This window comes from Paramisgurnus dabryanus, chromosome 3, assembly GCF_030506205.2.
Source record: "Paramisgurnus dabryanus chromosome 3, PD_genome_1.1, whole genome shotgun sequence".
Classification (NCBI taxonomy): domain Eukaryota; kingdom Metazoa; phylum Chordata; class Actinopteri; order Cypriniformes; family Cobitidae; genus Paramisgurnus; species Paramisgurnus dabryanus.
Window position 1 is genome coordinate 11,150,066 of NC_133339.1, and position 14,199 is coordinate 11,164,264.

The 14,199-nt window shown below is 37.8% G+C and overlaps 1 protein-coding gene across 5 annotated transcripts in view; it reads left to right on the forward strand.

Moving 5' to 3' along the window:
• LOC135768879 (RNA binding protein fox-1 homolog 3-like) overlaps positions 1–14,199 on the forward strand; it is a 291,731-nt gene that overhangs the window by 106,649 nt on the left and 170,883 nt on the right. The window lies entirely within an intron of this gene.

Genomic DNA, 14,199 nt, shown 5'->3' on the forward strand with positions numbered 1-14,199 from the left:
CCTGCAAAATATACACAACGGCTTCTTTACTGTATATAATAAAAAAATGGACAATCTGTTTAGAGTTTGGAGAAATAAATATATTTATGTGAAATTATACAACATTTTTGCAATAATCAAGCACAAATACATTCATTGCATTGTCTAAGCAGTGCATCCCAATTCTTGTCCTCGAGGACCCCCTCTCAGAAAGTTTTAGATGTCTCCTTATTTAAAACACCTGATTAAACTTATCAGCCTCTTTCCAAAATGGTAAACACGTCTCCCTGACAAGCTGATGGGGTAAATCGTGTGTGTTAAATAAGGAGACATCTAAAACATTTTGGGAGGGGGTCCTTCCTTGAGGACCAGGATTGGGAAACACTCCAGAGGGAAGCATAGAAATGTGATGCTTTAAAGTAAATCAAATTGTCTTTATAACATTCTTAGATTATGCTAAGATAACGTGAATTACACACTTTAAAAATGCTGTTTTTTCAGACCATGGTTGTTTTAAAGGAAACCCCACTGTTTTTTGAAGGGCACCTATTGTCAGATTTTTCAACAAACACACGGATTGTAGGAAACAGTTTATTTTCTGGGATTTATGAAGACCGACATTATAATAATTCCTCCCACTTGGTCTCACAGTCTGTAAGTTAACTTCTGTTAGCAACCGAATCTTTCAAACATGGTAAGGAGCGTCACGTTTCCGGCTGAATCAGGGCTATTGTGGAAAAATGTTTTTTTAACCATAAACCATGCAAACACATTGTATTATACCAAATACACAAAATTGTTTTTTAGCAATGAAATAGGTGCTCTTTAATATTTTACTATGTTTTTCCCTCAACTGTGTGTCATTACATACATCTATAAATTTAAGAAAAATTTAATTTATTAACAATATTTTAAAATGTGTATATATATATATATATATATATATATATATATATATATATATATATATATATATATATATATATATATATATATATATATATATATATATATATATATATATATATATATATATATATATAGAACCCGTTGGATTAAATTAGCATAGAAAATTCCTCAGATTTTTTATAACAAAACCCTTTAAGTTATGCTGAAAATAAAAGTCATACATCTTGGAAGAGGGTGTGTAAATTAAGAGATTTTTAATTTTTAGGTGACAAGTTCTTTTAATAGGACATCTTTAACATCATATGTTGTCCCTCAAGATAATTTGATAAGGCATAGCATATACTGTAGACAGAAGCATCAAATGACTTTGTACATTTATGTCACACTTAAGGCCACAATATGTAGGATTTTCACCACTAGAGGTCACTATGACACAGTTAAATAATAACAAAGGCGAAGTTTAAAGGTGCCCTTCCTTGGTCGTTTTTATTGTTTTAGACTGTTGTCTGAGGTCTACTCATGACGTTTGCATGGTTTTAACATCTAAAAACATCAAAAGCAATAAGTAATAGGCCATTTTGTACCCTGGTTTTGGGGCTGGTTACCGAAATGATCCGTTTTGAAAGGCAGGCCGCATTGACGAATTGGAAGTAAACGCCCACTGCTATGATTGGATAACAGTTTTTCGAAGTCAAACTAACTTTCAATACCCATTTAATCTCATGTGTAATCAGTTTACTGTTAAGTGAGTGTCTTAAGACACAGTGTCTTTCTTACACACACATATTTTATCATAAACCCTTTCGACACACACACACACATGTCTTTTATCGTCAACCCTTTCAATGCGCGTGTAGCAGCGCGCGCACGCACAAACACACACACACACAAAAACACGTGTCTTTTATAAACCCTTTTGACATGCGTGTGCAGCATGAATTCATGTGAATCGCGTCCCTCTGAAGAGAAGTCCCGGACGCCACTGATAGTGACACTTAGTACTAAAGTGTTTTACTCACACACACACGCGTGTCTTTTATCATAAACCCTTTCGACGTGTGTGCAGCATGAATTGCGTCCCTCGGAAGAGAAAACACCAGCCGCCACAGTGACACATAGTACTAAAGTGTTTTACTCACATAAGCTGCGCCATTCTGTCCGGATCCAATATTGATGGAGGAGCATTGCTTTTTAATCGCAGTCTCTCTTCAAATCCAGCGTTCTTCTGAACATCCAAACATGTAGCAACTGTTATGATTCCCTCGTTTAATAGGAATGATGTCTCTCGACGAAAAGCAATGGCTGAATACGGTACGGTTGACGTTCAGCCATTCTTGCTGTAACTTGTTATGAAAACTCACTGAACTACACGTATTATGTGGGCCCGGTCTCAAGTTGGAAAGCTCATGAATAGTATGTTAATTCCACGTCACACTGATAAGCTTTTCTAACTGACCTGATTTCTCTGCTTATTTCTTTTCAGTGGCTAGAGCTGACAGAGGAGGTAGAAGTTCATTTTCACATTCAAGACACAACACAAACACATATGGACCTAACACATATCATAAAAATACAAGTAAAAATGGTTTTATGTGGAAGGGCCCCTTTAATGATGTTATGAAGGAGAGTGGAACGACGGGAGATGTTGTTTTCTAAAGACGTATTGACTTCACTAATCATGTTCATAGATGAGGTAATGAATGAATGTTTTATTAACTGTACGCTTGATCAGGGCAGTTGTAGCCTAGTGGTTAGAGTGCCGGGCTTGTAACCCGAGTGTTGCTGGTTCGAGGCTCAAGACTGGCAGGTTGCGACTGTGGTGCCCTTGAGCAAGGCACCTTAACCTGGCGCTGCAGGGATAGCTGCCCACTGCTCCGGATGTTTGTGTGTTCACGACTTGCAGTGCGTGTGTTCACTATTCACTGGATGGGTTAAATGCAGAGGTCACATTCCAAGTATGGGTTACCATTTTGGCAACTACTCACTTCACTTCATATTATTTCATGCCATCAGATTGAATTAGCTGCACTGTCAAAAAATGCAGCATGAAGTTGGTTTTTCAAGTCGACATACAATTTTAAGTTTTGACTAAGTTGACATAACTAAAAACTAGGGATGCTCCGATCAGGGTTATTGCAGGCCGATACCGATCACCGATTTGTTGTCTTCGTGATCGGCCGATACCAATGCCGATACCGATTTTTCAAGCTGATATGCAAGCTTTTTGATGACTGTTACTGTTAACATTTTTTCTAGATAAAGTAATAACACAGATGTTGCCTTTGTTGTATTACTTGCAGTAATTAGGTTTATTATTGTTTTAATAGAGAATCAAAAAATTAGCACAACAAATATTTCTTCTGCAAAGAGAAATTTAATATGCCTTTAAAAAGTCTTATGTCTGTTAAAAGTGATAAAAATAAAACATTTCACAGTCTAAACTGTATGAATTAAACATACACGCATTCGTATGAAGTATAACAGTTCTTTAGTGAAGAGCAGAAAGTGATTTTATTGAGCGATGAATTAGGATACTGTAGCTTTAAGACGTGAGCGAGATCACTCTGTTCACGTGCACTGATGACTGAGGCTTCTGTGTGTGCATGCGCCGGATGTACACGGACGAGAGCAGCTGTGAGGAAAATGAAAGTTTAAACGCTCAAACTTTAAAACGCATGCAAATAATAAACTTTTGGCATGAGGATGCAATTATCCGCGATAGATGTGTGTTGTATACGCTGTTTAATGGGGATGTGAAGACACGTCGCGCTGTTGATCAGATCGCGTCCTCATAGAAAATACGCTTATCTCTGCAAACGCAAAGAGAGAAATGCAAATCTGCATGTCACACACGAGCGATGGGTTATAAAAATGCTCGCATTGCGTAAAAATGGTCTCTAACTGCAGCCGCATTCAGGAGCCCTATGTTGACAAAGGTAAACAGAAAGATCGGTTTAGGAGATCGGCAAATTTAGCGAGGACCGATCGAGTCATTTAATGACGTTATCGGCCGATACCGATCGGCGGCCGATCGATCGGAGCATCCCTACTAAAAACTGTTTAATTAATTTTTTTATTTAAAGTAGCATAAATATATATATATATATATATATATATATATATATATATATATATATATATATATATATATTTAAAAGGGCGACAATTGCAAGAGACACGGGGACGAGCCATTAATAAAACTGGTATTTCCCTGGATTTAAGTACACGACTGCATTAAATATATCACACCATGCAAGTGTTTTTCAGAAATTTCATTACAAAAATCTTACATATTGTGGCTTGGAGGTATGAGTTTTTAATTGCATAAGATAACAAAATACCTGATACTATAGACTAACTCTGTGTACAGACTTTACTGAGCTTTGTGATTCTTATCACATTTCTGTAATATAAACAGAATGAAGTCTGGCCTGTGTGTTTATAGAGAGCTTGATCAATGTGAGGAGTTCACTTTAGGAAAGCAGCGTTTGGAATCTGTTTGACCCTGAACTCGTTCAGAGCAAAGTAGACGTTTTGTTGAAAGACTTCTTGAAATGATTTGATTTTGAATAGCAGCCGGTCTTTTCAACATACTTCTGTTCTGTTGTAAATCTCTCAGGATTTATTCAAAGTGAAAACTGTCTGTGTGTGCTTGTTTGACACCATGACCTCGCTATGCACCGAAACCTCACAGTTCCCGTATTGTGAAGACTCTCAAAATGTCTCTGTGATTCACTAATACACACGAACTAATGTGTTAGTATGATTCATACAAATGTAAAATGTATTGGTTTCTGTTGGGAGTAACAAGATGATCAAAACAGTAACAAAATAGAGGTCAATGAGGGCAGGAAGCAAATCATCACCCGCAGTGGTTCTAACATCACCTTCTGTTTTATCTGCTCTCACAAAATACTCATTTTCTAAAGAGATGCATATTTATAAAGAGAAACCAATGCAAAAATGCACATAATGAATGGAAAATGCAAAAACAGAATCCCGGGCAATTTAAAATTCCTGGCCAGATGCATTTTTTACGTCCTAAAAGGGGAAATGACAGTGAAAAGAGGACGTATGGTCCTACCTTAATCCTCATGGGCTGTTTCAAGAAGTTTCAAATCCAAAATTATACAACACCAATACTGTAAAAAAGAGATTTTTTAGATCAAAAATCATGGATTTACAACCCAGTCTCAAGGCAAGTCGTGTCATAGTAACGAACATTTTGATTAATTTATTCGTGTTTGATGGCACTGTGTTTTTCAAGTCTCTGGAGACGAATGTCTTTTTTGTCCTTCCCAGCACGAATTTCAATCAATGGCTGTTCGTGTCATTTTATATTTTGTTTTCTCATCATTGTTTTCTATTTTTTGACCATTGTCGCTTGGGGTTTGGGTTAGAATCACTTTCTCCACCCTAACCCCAACTCCAGGCGAGAATAGTTTTAAAAGCGGACAAAAAACATGTAGAAACCAATGCATAATGCAAACCCTGAATCTAACCCTTATCCCAAGCAACAATGATTTAAAAATAGGAAAGAATGATATAGAAAACAAAATATAAAATGACACGATAAAGAAAGTTGTGCCACAGACACAAACAGCCATTTATAGATATTCATGCTGTGAAGGACGAAAAAGACATTTAGTCTCCAGAGACACGAAAAACAGTGGCTATTGGTGTCATCAAACATGAATAAATTAATCAAAATTTTCGGTACTATAACACAACTTGCCTTGAGACTGTGTTGGGATTTAAGTTATATTTAAGATTAACTTGAGTCCTATTGCACCATAACTTTAAACTCAGATTTAAATCTCAATGATGCAAAGATGGGAAAAGAACACACATCCTTTACTCAAGTAGAAGTACAGATACTTAAGTAAAAAATGTAATTAGTGTATTTTAAACATAAGTTAAAGTAAAAAAGTACAGTATGGGCTCTCACGTGTACTTAAATAAAAATTTTAATACATTAATACAAAAACATTTCAGCTAATGAAGCAGCTTCCTACTTTTGTTTGGTTTTATTTTAGTCTAATGGAAAAAAATGTCCAAAATACACAATATTATTATTATTATTATTATTATTATTATTATTATTATTATGTTTGTTTTAAGCCTTCTACCCTTCTTCTGTTTGCATATGTAAAAGATTTCTTTAGAAGTCATTAACTGGGAAAGATGAACTGGTGAAATGTCTTTGTTATTTTATTTATCCTTTTTACCTATTGCTTTGTCAAATGTACTGTATGCACATTAGCGCATATTATTTTGCATGTGACATTATTAGACACAAACTTTACTGTATCCACCTGTAGTGTCTCTATTATAAATGGACTATTATAAAACGGGCAGTTCTGGTTCTTCATTCTGATTGGTTGAAACGCGTTCTAAGCCGTGATAAAATACACCGGTAACCTCACGGTTCAGACCACATTACATAAGTATCACTGCGCCACTGTTACTGCGTATTGATTTATGAAAATAAACATCACAGTCTTAAATCATATTTTTAATTTGTCTACAATTGCACTATTAATGGCGATATCCAGATGAATGTCAATAAATATTGTTGAGTCATCTCGTCGATAAAGAGAAAACGTTGTCTGAGGATTTTATAACTCAAGTTCACACGTCCGCTATTATCCACTGGGTGGCGATCTTACCCAACTTAAACACTGACGCATTCACTGAAAACACCGTGTAGTACTGTTCATGGCTCCATCTGAATCTGATCTCTTACTAAAGTTCTTCACAAAAATGGAATTATCTCCGCTTTTAATAAAAAAATTTGAGAGGTGATAAGAGATCAAATGAAGGTAGGATGAAATGTTTTTTTTGTTTGTTTTTGTTTCAAAGCGGATGGTCTGTTCTTTCATTTGATATTTTATGTTTATATAAAGAAGATAATTTTCTGGAAGGCATTAAACTAAAACTGGGTGGCAACTTAAAAAAAAAAAACGCTGACGGGGAAAGAGTTAAGCATGCTTCCAAGCATATTTGATCATCACTTCAACAGTTGCACAATATAAATGTTAATGTATAAATTAGATGAATGGTGATTTACTGTATAAAATAAACACCACAGTCTTAAAACATATTTTCATTGTGTCTTTGCTGTGTCTGTGTTGGTTGGGAACTGCGCTCTGTTTCAGTCACACTTGATTCTGAGGAACTACTTTGTTTGGCGGAAGAGTAATATTTGTACTAATATAATTACAACTTTTTTGGGTTTTATTTTATAAAATCCCGCTAACGTTATGCATATGAAGTAACCGTTTTATAAACGCAATAAACCCCGCTTCGCGTCGTGGCTAACAACGCCCCTTAGCTGTTATAAAATGCACTGGTAACCCACTGCTTCTCGGGGTTTATTGCTTTAGTACAGTACATAAGCCATTATGGGCATGATGTAGGCTTATTGCGTTAACAAAACTTTAGCTATACTTTTTACATGAGCTGCTTACGAGTCATGCATGTTACCAAGGCACAAGTTAAATCTATTTGGCATGGCTATTTAGTATTTTGTTCATCACACTTAACAACAAGCCAAAAAAAATACACTGAATTAGGAGCTATGAAGGGTACTGCCCACCTGTGTGAGGTGATGTGCCAGTGTTGGAGATGTTTGATGCTTACTCATGGACACGTGCAGCGGAGGAGGGAGGGAGAGATCGCATGGGAACAAGACAAATCTCCCGACCTGATATTTTTATTTATAAAAAAAAATCTGCGATTATGAATTAATTTAATAGAGGTTTAAATAGAAATGAAATGCACATGCAATTAAAATATGTGACTGAACAAAACACAGTAGAGGCCTCAGCGATGAGTTTAAAATTAAAGCACATCACGCTTTCAAAGTGCAAAGGTTGCGTGGATGTCGGACAAGCAAAAGAAGTGATGAATATGTTTAACATTTAACAGCAGCTATAACCGTTAAGATGAGGCGAGCACAAGGGACCCGTCTACAGTGATAAGGACTCTGATCTGATTATGAAGTATTTCCGGGTCACAGGGCTCAAGTCCAAGTCAAGTCTTGAGTCATTGCTGTCAAAGTCTAAGTTGAGTCTCAAGCTTTTTTTTAATTTTGTCTAGTCGAGTCCACATCCCTGGAACTTAGTAATGTTAGGGTGTTTTTTGTAAAACTTTGGCAGTATCATGGTTTGCAATTAACATGTTAAAGGATGCTATGGTACAGCCATCTATTGTCACTGTACTGTTTACTAACAACATGCTGTAGCTTTCATCTGGGATTATTTAAGGATACATGGTCATGGAAGGTAAAAGAACAGCTGGATTTTTTATCATAGTAGAGTCCTCTGCTGGAGGAACAGAGAAACTGCAGTCTATAAGATATCTGCCAGTCAAACAGAAGTGTTTAATAATAGGATAAGTGTAGTGATCAGACTGTTACTGATGGGATAATGAGAAGTCTTTTTTCTTTATTCCTTCCTTACTTTATTCCTTTTCTTTCTTTTTTTCTTATCTTGTCCCTGTCCTACTGTACTGTGTATACTTTATACATGGTATTGGATAATTTCAGTTTTGCAATGCCATGGTATTTACATGATAATCCATTTAGGGTGCTAGTATTATGGTATTGACCACTAACATTGTGGTTATTACAGCTTAGTATAGAAAACTCTAAACCAGTGGTTGCCAACACGGTGCCCGCGGGCATCAGGTTGCTCACACAGAGTCTGTGGGATGCCCGCCAAAGCACATTCTATTAATAGTCTCAGTTTAAACGATGTTAAATCGTATCAACAAGTAAAATAAAATAAGTAAAAATGTCTTGAGTAAAGTAGCCCACCAGATTGTTTTATCCATTGTGGTAGCCCTTTCTCACAAAAAGTTTGGAGACCCCTGATATAAACTATAGAGAACGAAAAAGAATAGTTGAATAGTTCATCTTTTTTTGTCCTTAAGTATTCTTTGAATACATCTGTGTAATTTTGTGATCATCATAACAATTCAAAGAAAATGCATAAAGAAATAGTCAACTTCTGATACAGTCTGACTGCCAGTAGATGGTGGTAGATCTCTCTCTTTCTTTCTCTCTCTCTCTCCGATTGATACGGTGCACAGTGGAATAAAGTCCAGATTTGGCTCTTTTAATACAGGCACACATACAGAGATGTTGAGTCTCACTGGACACAGTGACTCTCTCTCTCTCTCTCTCTCTCTCTCTCTCTCTCTCTCTCTCTCTCTCTCTCTCTCGCTCGCTCGCTCTCTCTCTGGCATGTTTCAGAATGAAATACTTGAGTACTGTTCTCTGTATACTGTACAGTACTGTATATCATTTTGTTCACATGACAATGACATCATTGCATGTGTGTGTGTTTTATCCAGCGTTCATTAGATGGTGCCTTGTCATTCTCTCAGAAATAAATGTTGGTAGTGCAGTTATAGCTTGAGTCACACGGGAAATCGAAGGTTGAGTGCATTGCATAATGTTTGGAATTAACCCAGCTTGTATATTGTGTACAGGCGCTCGGGCACGGGTAAGGACACTGGCTCACTATACATCAGGGATTTGGGATGCTTGCTAACTTGTTTCTGGTGATGTGAATATTAAAACAGGAGACGACACCACTGCCATTTATAAGCATCATGCAGAAACGACATATCTCTGACTCTGAGGATTTTTTTTAAACTTATGGCGCTTAGGGCTGTGACGGTGGCAAATTTTTACCACCGCGGTGGAACCATCAACAACAACCGCCGGTGTTGCGGTGGTGGGGTCCATGGGGGGGTTAGGGTGGTTTAAATGGTGAAAGAAAATAAAGTTTCACTAAATGCGCTTCCTGATGCGCGCGACTTTAACCTGGTAAAATTTTTATTTCACAACAAAAGACAAACGTGATGTGTATGTATCACTGTCACTGGAGACCAAAAGAAACTAAACCAGACGCACAACACAGTGACATGGCTAAACTCCAACGTGCTGAGTTATGCTAAAATCCACCAGTTTAGTGGAAACGCCATACATGGTAATGTAGCGGAGATTTGTGTATTAACATAAAACAATGTTATAAATTTGTATCTTAGGCTTTAAATTACTGTACAACTTTTGTTATTATTATTTCACGTGTAAAAAAACTGCAATTTTTACTTATTATTTTGTTTAATCATTCACTTGATATGTGACGTCACACAACCGCCGGTGGCACTTCACCACTGCGGTGGTGCGGTGGTCATGACAACCATCCCACCCCTAATGGCGCTTTTCATTGCACAGTAGTACCCCACGGTTTGGTTTGGGTCAGCTTACTTTGGTTTTTTTCACTGGTGCAGTACGTAGTACCTGTACTTTTTTTAGTACTACCTCGGTTGAGGTTCCAAGCGACCCGAGCTGATACCAAAACGTGACGCGAAAACACTGAAAATCACTGATTGGTCTGAGAGAATCGTCACTACCAGCGTCATCGCTATAATGTAAAGATTAGCTTTACCTTCATGCTAGCTTGCGCTGTCTCACGTAAACCTGTTGTCATCTGTGCTTTGCTGTCAGTTCCCAAACTCCCTTTTAGCGATGAAGGAGCACCAAAAACACCATACCAGTTTTTTTCCAGAATTGCAGTTTGTGGCAGCACATTTGCGACGCGCACGTCCGCATTTATGCTTAAATGCAACTTAATTGAGGCTCAGCGGAGCATGTCGACTGACACCACAGATGTTTGTACAGAAACTGTCATGTGAGACAGACGTAGTTATAAACGCTATTTGCTATTTGTGGTGGTCAATTTTATTTCGGACTGAGAAATAAATACATTTCTGGCAATGTACAATGACATTCTCACTTTTATGGTGTCACAGCAGTAGACAGCGCAAATATAACGACACGCCTATAATCCCTCCCGCTCCAAAGTGTTACTAAACTCGGAAAGCTAACCAAGCCAAGGTGAAGTGAGCTGACCTGACCCATGGGGTACTATGCCTTGGAAAAGCACCATAAACTCAATGGAAAAGCTATCCAAGCCAAAGGGAAGTGAGCTTTAAGTGCATTACGAAAGAAAGTAGTTCTTCACAAAAAAGGTTTTTAAAATCATTCCGTTGTTGTTTTCTAGTTTTCGTGGTCGTGTGCTCTATATCATTACGGCAGTCTCGTGCCTCTGGCCTAATGACAGCCGTGATGATATAAAGCTATATCACACTCCTACTCCAGTGATATTGCTTAAGTGTCCATCAATAAGTGGACGGGTAAGAGTCAGCCTGTCTGAATCTGAGACTAATACGTTTAAGGACAAATGATTAAAGTTTGTAAATATAATTATTATAGACTAACCATAACCCACATTGATGCCAAAATAAAACATTTATGAAAGGTAAAGTTTCATTATAAACCCTTAAACTTTATGCGTGACACGCTGTGACTGTGGCGGATGATTCATGTGTTTGTGCGGTGTGTTTAAGTGTGGTTTCGGACACGGCCGTAGACAGAATCGATGCCGTCCAGCCGTGAATCTGCTCTTTATCACAGTAATATGATTCTCATTGATGAAACACTTTTTCATAATGCCACGATTCTTCAGTTTCATGTGTCAGCTGTGAAATTCATAGACACACTGCTCCCGGCTTTTATACGCAACTGCTGTCACCACAGACAGCAATGATTTTATCTGTGCGTGTGTGTGTGTGTGCTTGTGTGTGTGTGTGTAGGTATGGCCTGTCTAACAACCATCTTGGGCCATGTTATATACCAGCCATTGCAGCGGTCTTCAACTACTCTTCTTTGAGGGCAAGATTTGAAAATTGTAAATATGATGCGGGCCAAACTTTTACCTCTATTTTTTACTTTGACCTATTATATATGTTATAACTTATTGTTGTCTTTCTTACTTTATGTTATGGTCATAAATAAAAAACACACATTTTCAAAAAAGATGCACAGTTCTTGTATCCAGTATTTTGCATTTTAATTACTAAAAATGCATATTTTAGTTAATAGTTTAACTATAAACATTGATCAAAAAAGTGTAAGTGTAATCAACACATGCAGAGCTCTTAAACTTTTTTACTTTTTTAATAACTGTTTAACATTTCATAAATTGTTACATTTCAAGTATTCACAACATATAGTCAGTCTTCTCCTAATGACTAAAATTGCACTTCATGTTTTCTTTTTTAATTTTTTTTAAATATATAAACTGCCTTTCCATTGTACACTACATCCAGACACGATGGTCGGAGTTCGCCCCCTAGTGGCAGTCATAATGAAATTTCAGTTAAATCGAGGCAAGAGCCTCTAATCTACGTATGCATTTATACTTATTAATTTACTTATCAGTAATCAATCGTTTTTAAAGGTTTCAAGTTTTACTGATAAAGTTAAACAAAAAAGTATTCATAATTTGCACACAGTGTTTTGATTGGATCACACTGAGGGCGCACTCACACTATCCAAACCAAACCGCGCTCGGGCGCGTTTGACCCCGAAAGCCTGGTGTGATCGCTCTGTTCCGTGCCCGGGCGCGGATTGGTTAATCGCGCCGTGGCCGGGTTGCAGAGGTGGGCCGGAGCGTGGTTCACTTGGGCTCAGGCGCGGAAGGCTGTGGTGTGAGCGCAATCGCGCCTGAGCGCGATTCAAAAGGTGAAGACGGCAGTTGCGTGACCACTCACCTTCATCTGCCTAAAAACCTTTTGATGCGAGTAGCGGGGTTACGTGAATGTACGGGCTGCGCACGTGACAGATCAACTAAGCAATATGATGACATGTGAGAGGGCTGTCTGTAATAGCACACCAAATGACTCAGAATAAAAAACACAGACTTATCATTACAGTGGGTTCCAGTGTTAAGAGAGCACTTTACTTCCTGCTTTTTTCAAAACAATCGCATCTTAATGACGAAAGCGCCCCCGGACTCGGATCGATAAAAAAGTACAGTGTGAGTGCGTGCACCTGGGGGAGTAGGGAGGGGTGACAATCCCGCTGGGGCATGATTTTGGATAATGTGAGTGCGCCCTGAAATACATCACTTCCAGTCAGCGGGTCACATGGTTTAGTTGCACAAGTTTATTTTTTTATGCATCCGAATTTCAAATTTGATCCGATAATTACGCACCTGCAGCTGGTTGGCAGCCCATTTCTGACTCACTTTCCGTTTTTTCGGCCGTCATTTGTCGTGTACAGTGGAAAGGTTAAAGTAACCATGTGGATTTTAAATCAGACAAAGATGACCGGCAGGCCGGATAAAGATGATTGGAGGGCCGCATTTGGCCCGCGGGCCACCAGTTGACTAGCCCTGAACTATGGTATCCATCTGTCTTTTCAGTAACCATTTTTAACTCTTTCCCCACCACTGACTACATAACTTGTTGATTAACTCTTTCCCCGCCATTGACGAGATATCTCCGGAAGTAAAACCGGAAGTATTGCCCTAGGGCAAACAGCTTTATGTCCGTGTATGTTTTAAAAATTACTCTAAATCTGATCTCTATCAAAAGTCCTTCACAAAAATGGAATTATCTCAGCTTTTTGCTCAAAATTGGGTGTTTTTGAAGAATGCTGGCACTGGCTGGCAACTTTTTTTTAAAACGCTGTCGGGGAAAGAGTTAAACAATGCCATGTGTTTTACTGTAAGGGTGGTAATAATATATAAGATATTTAAGCCTTATCTAAAGTTATTTTTAGAGTGTGTCCTGATACATGCACGCAGCCAGGGTTGCCAGATTCGTGTATCAAAACCAGCACAATGAACATTCAAAACAATCCTATTCACAGCCCAAATACCAATTACTAATAAATAAAATCCTTTTATCTTTAACCAGCAGAAATAAAATCAAATCGCTGATAGTTTAAAAGTATCCCAAATCTAAAGTCTGCAAAAAAACACAGGATTTGGCAACGTAGCGCACATCATCTCTCGACGAGTTCACGCTTTATCTCTTTATTATACCACGGGTCTGTTGAATGCTGTATTGTGATTGGCTGAGAAATATTCGGTGGGTATGCATTAATTTCTGATAACCGCACACCTAACTTGTCAATGACTTAAACATAGGCACCAGAGCAATGTTTGTGGTAACCGTGGTGTAAGTGGAATAATTGACTCTGGTCCTTTGAATTATTTAAAATAATGCACACCCACGGTGAAACAGCACACCGCTTCGCTTCGTGCCGCTTTGCACCGTGGGTGTGCATTATTTTCTTATAATTCAATTGGCCGTCGTCAATTATTCCTTCCTTAATGTACAAAGTCAAAGTTAAGTCTTTCTTGAAAAGTTAAGAGATATAGGCAATGAAAACACACTTTTCAAAAGGCACGACGCTATTTTATTTATTTTTTCTTACCTTAATAATGC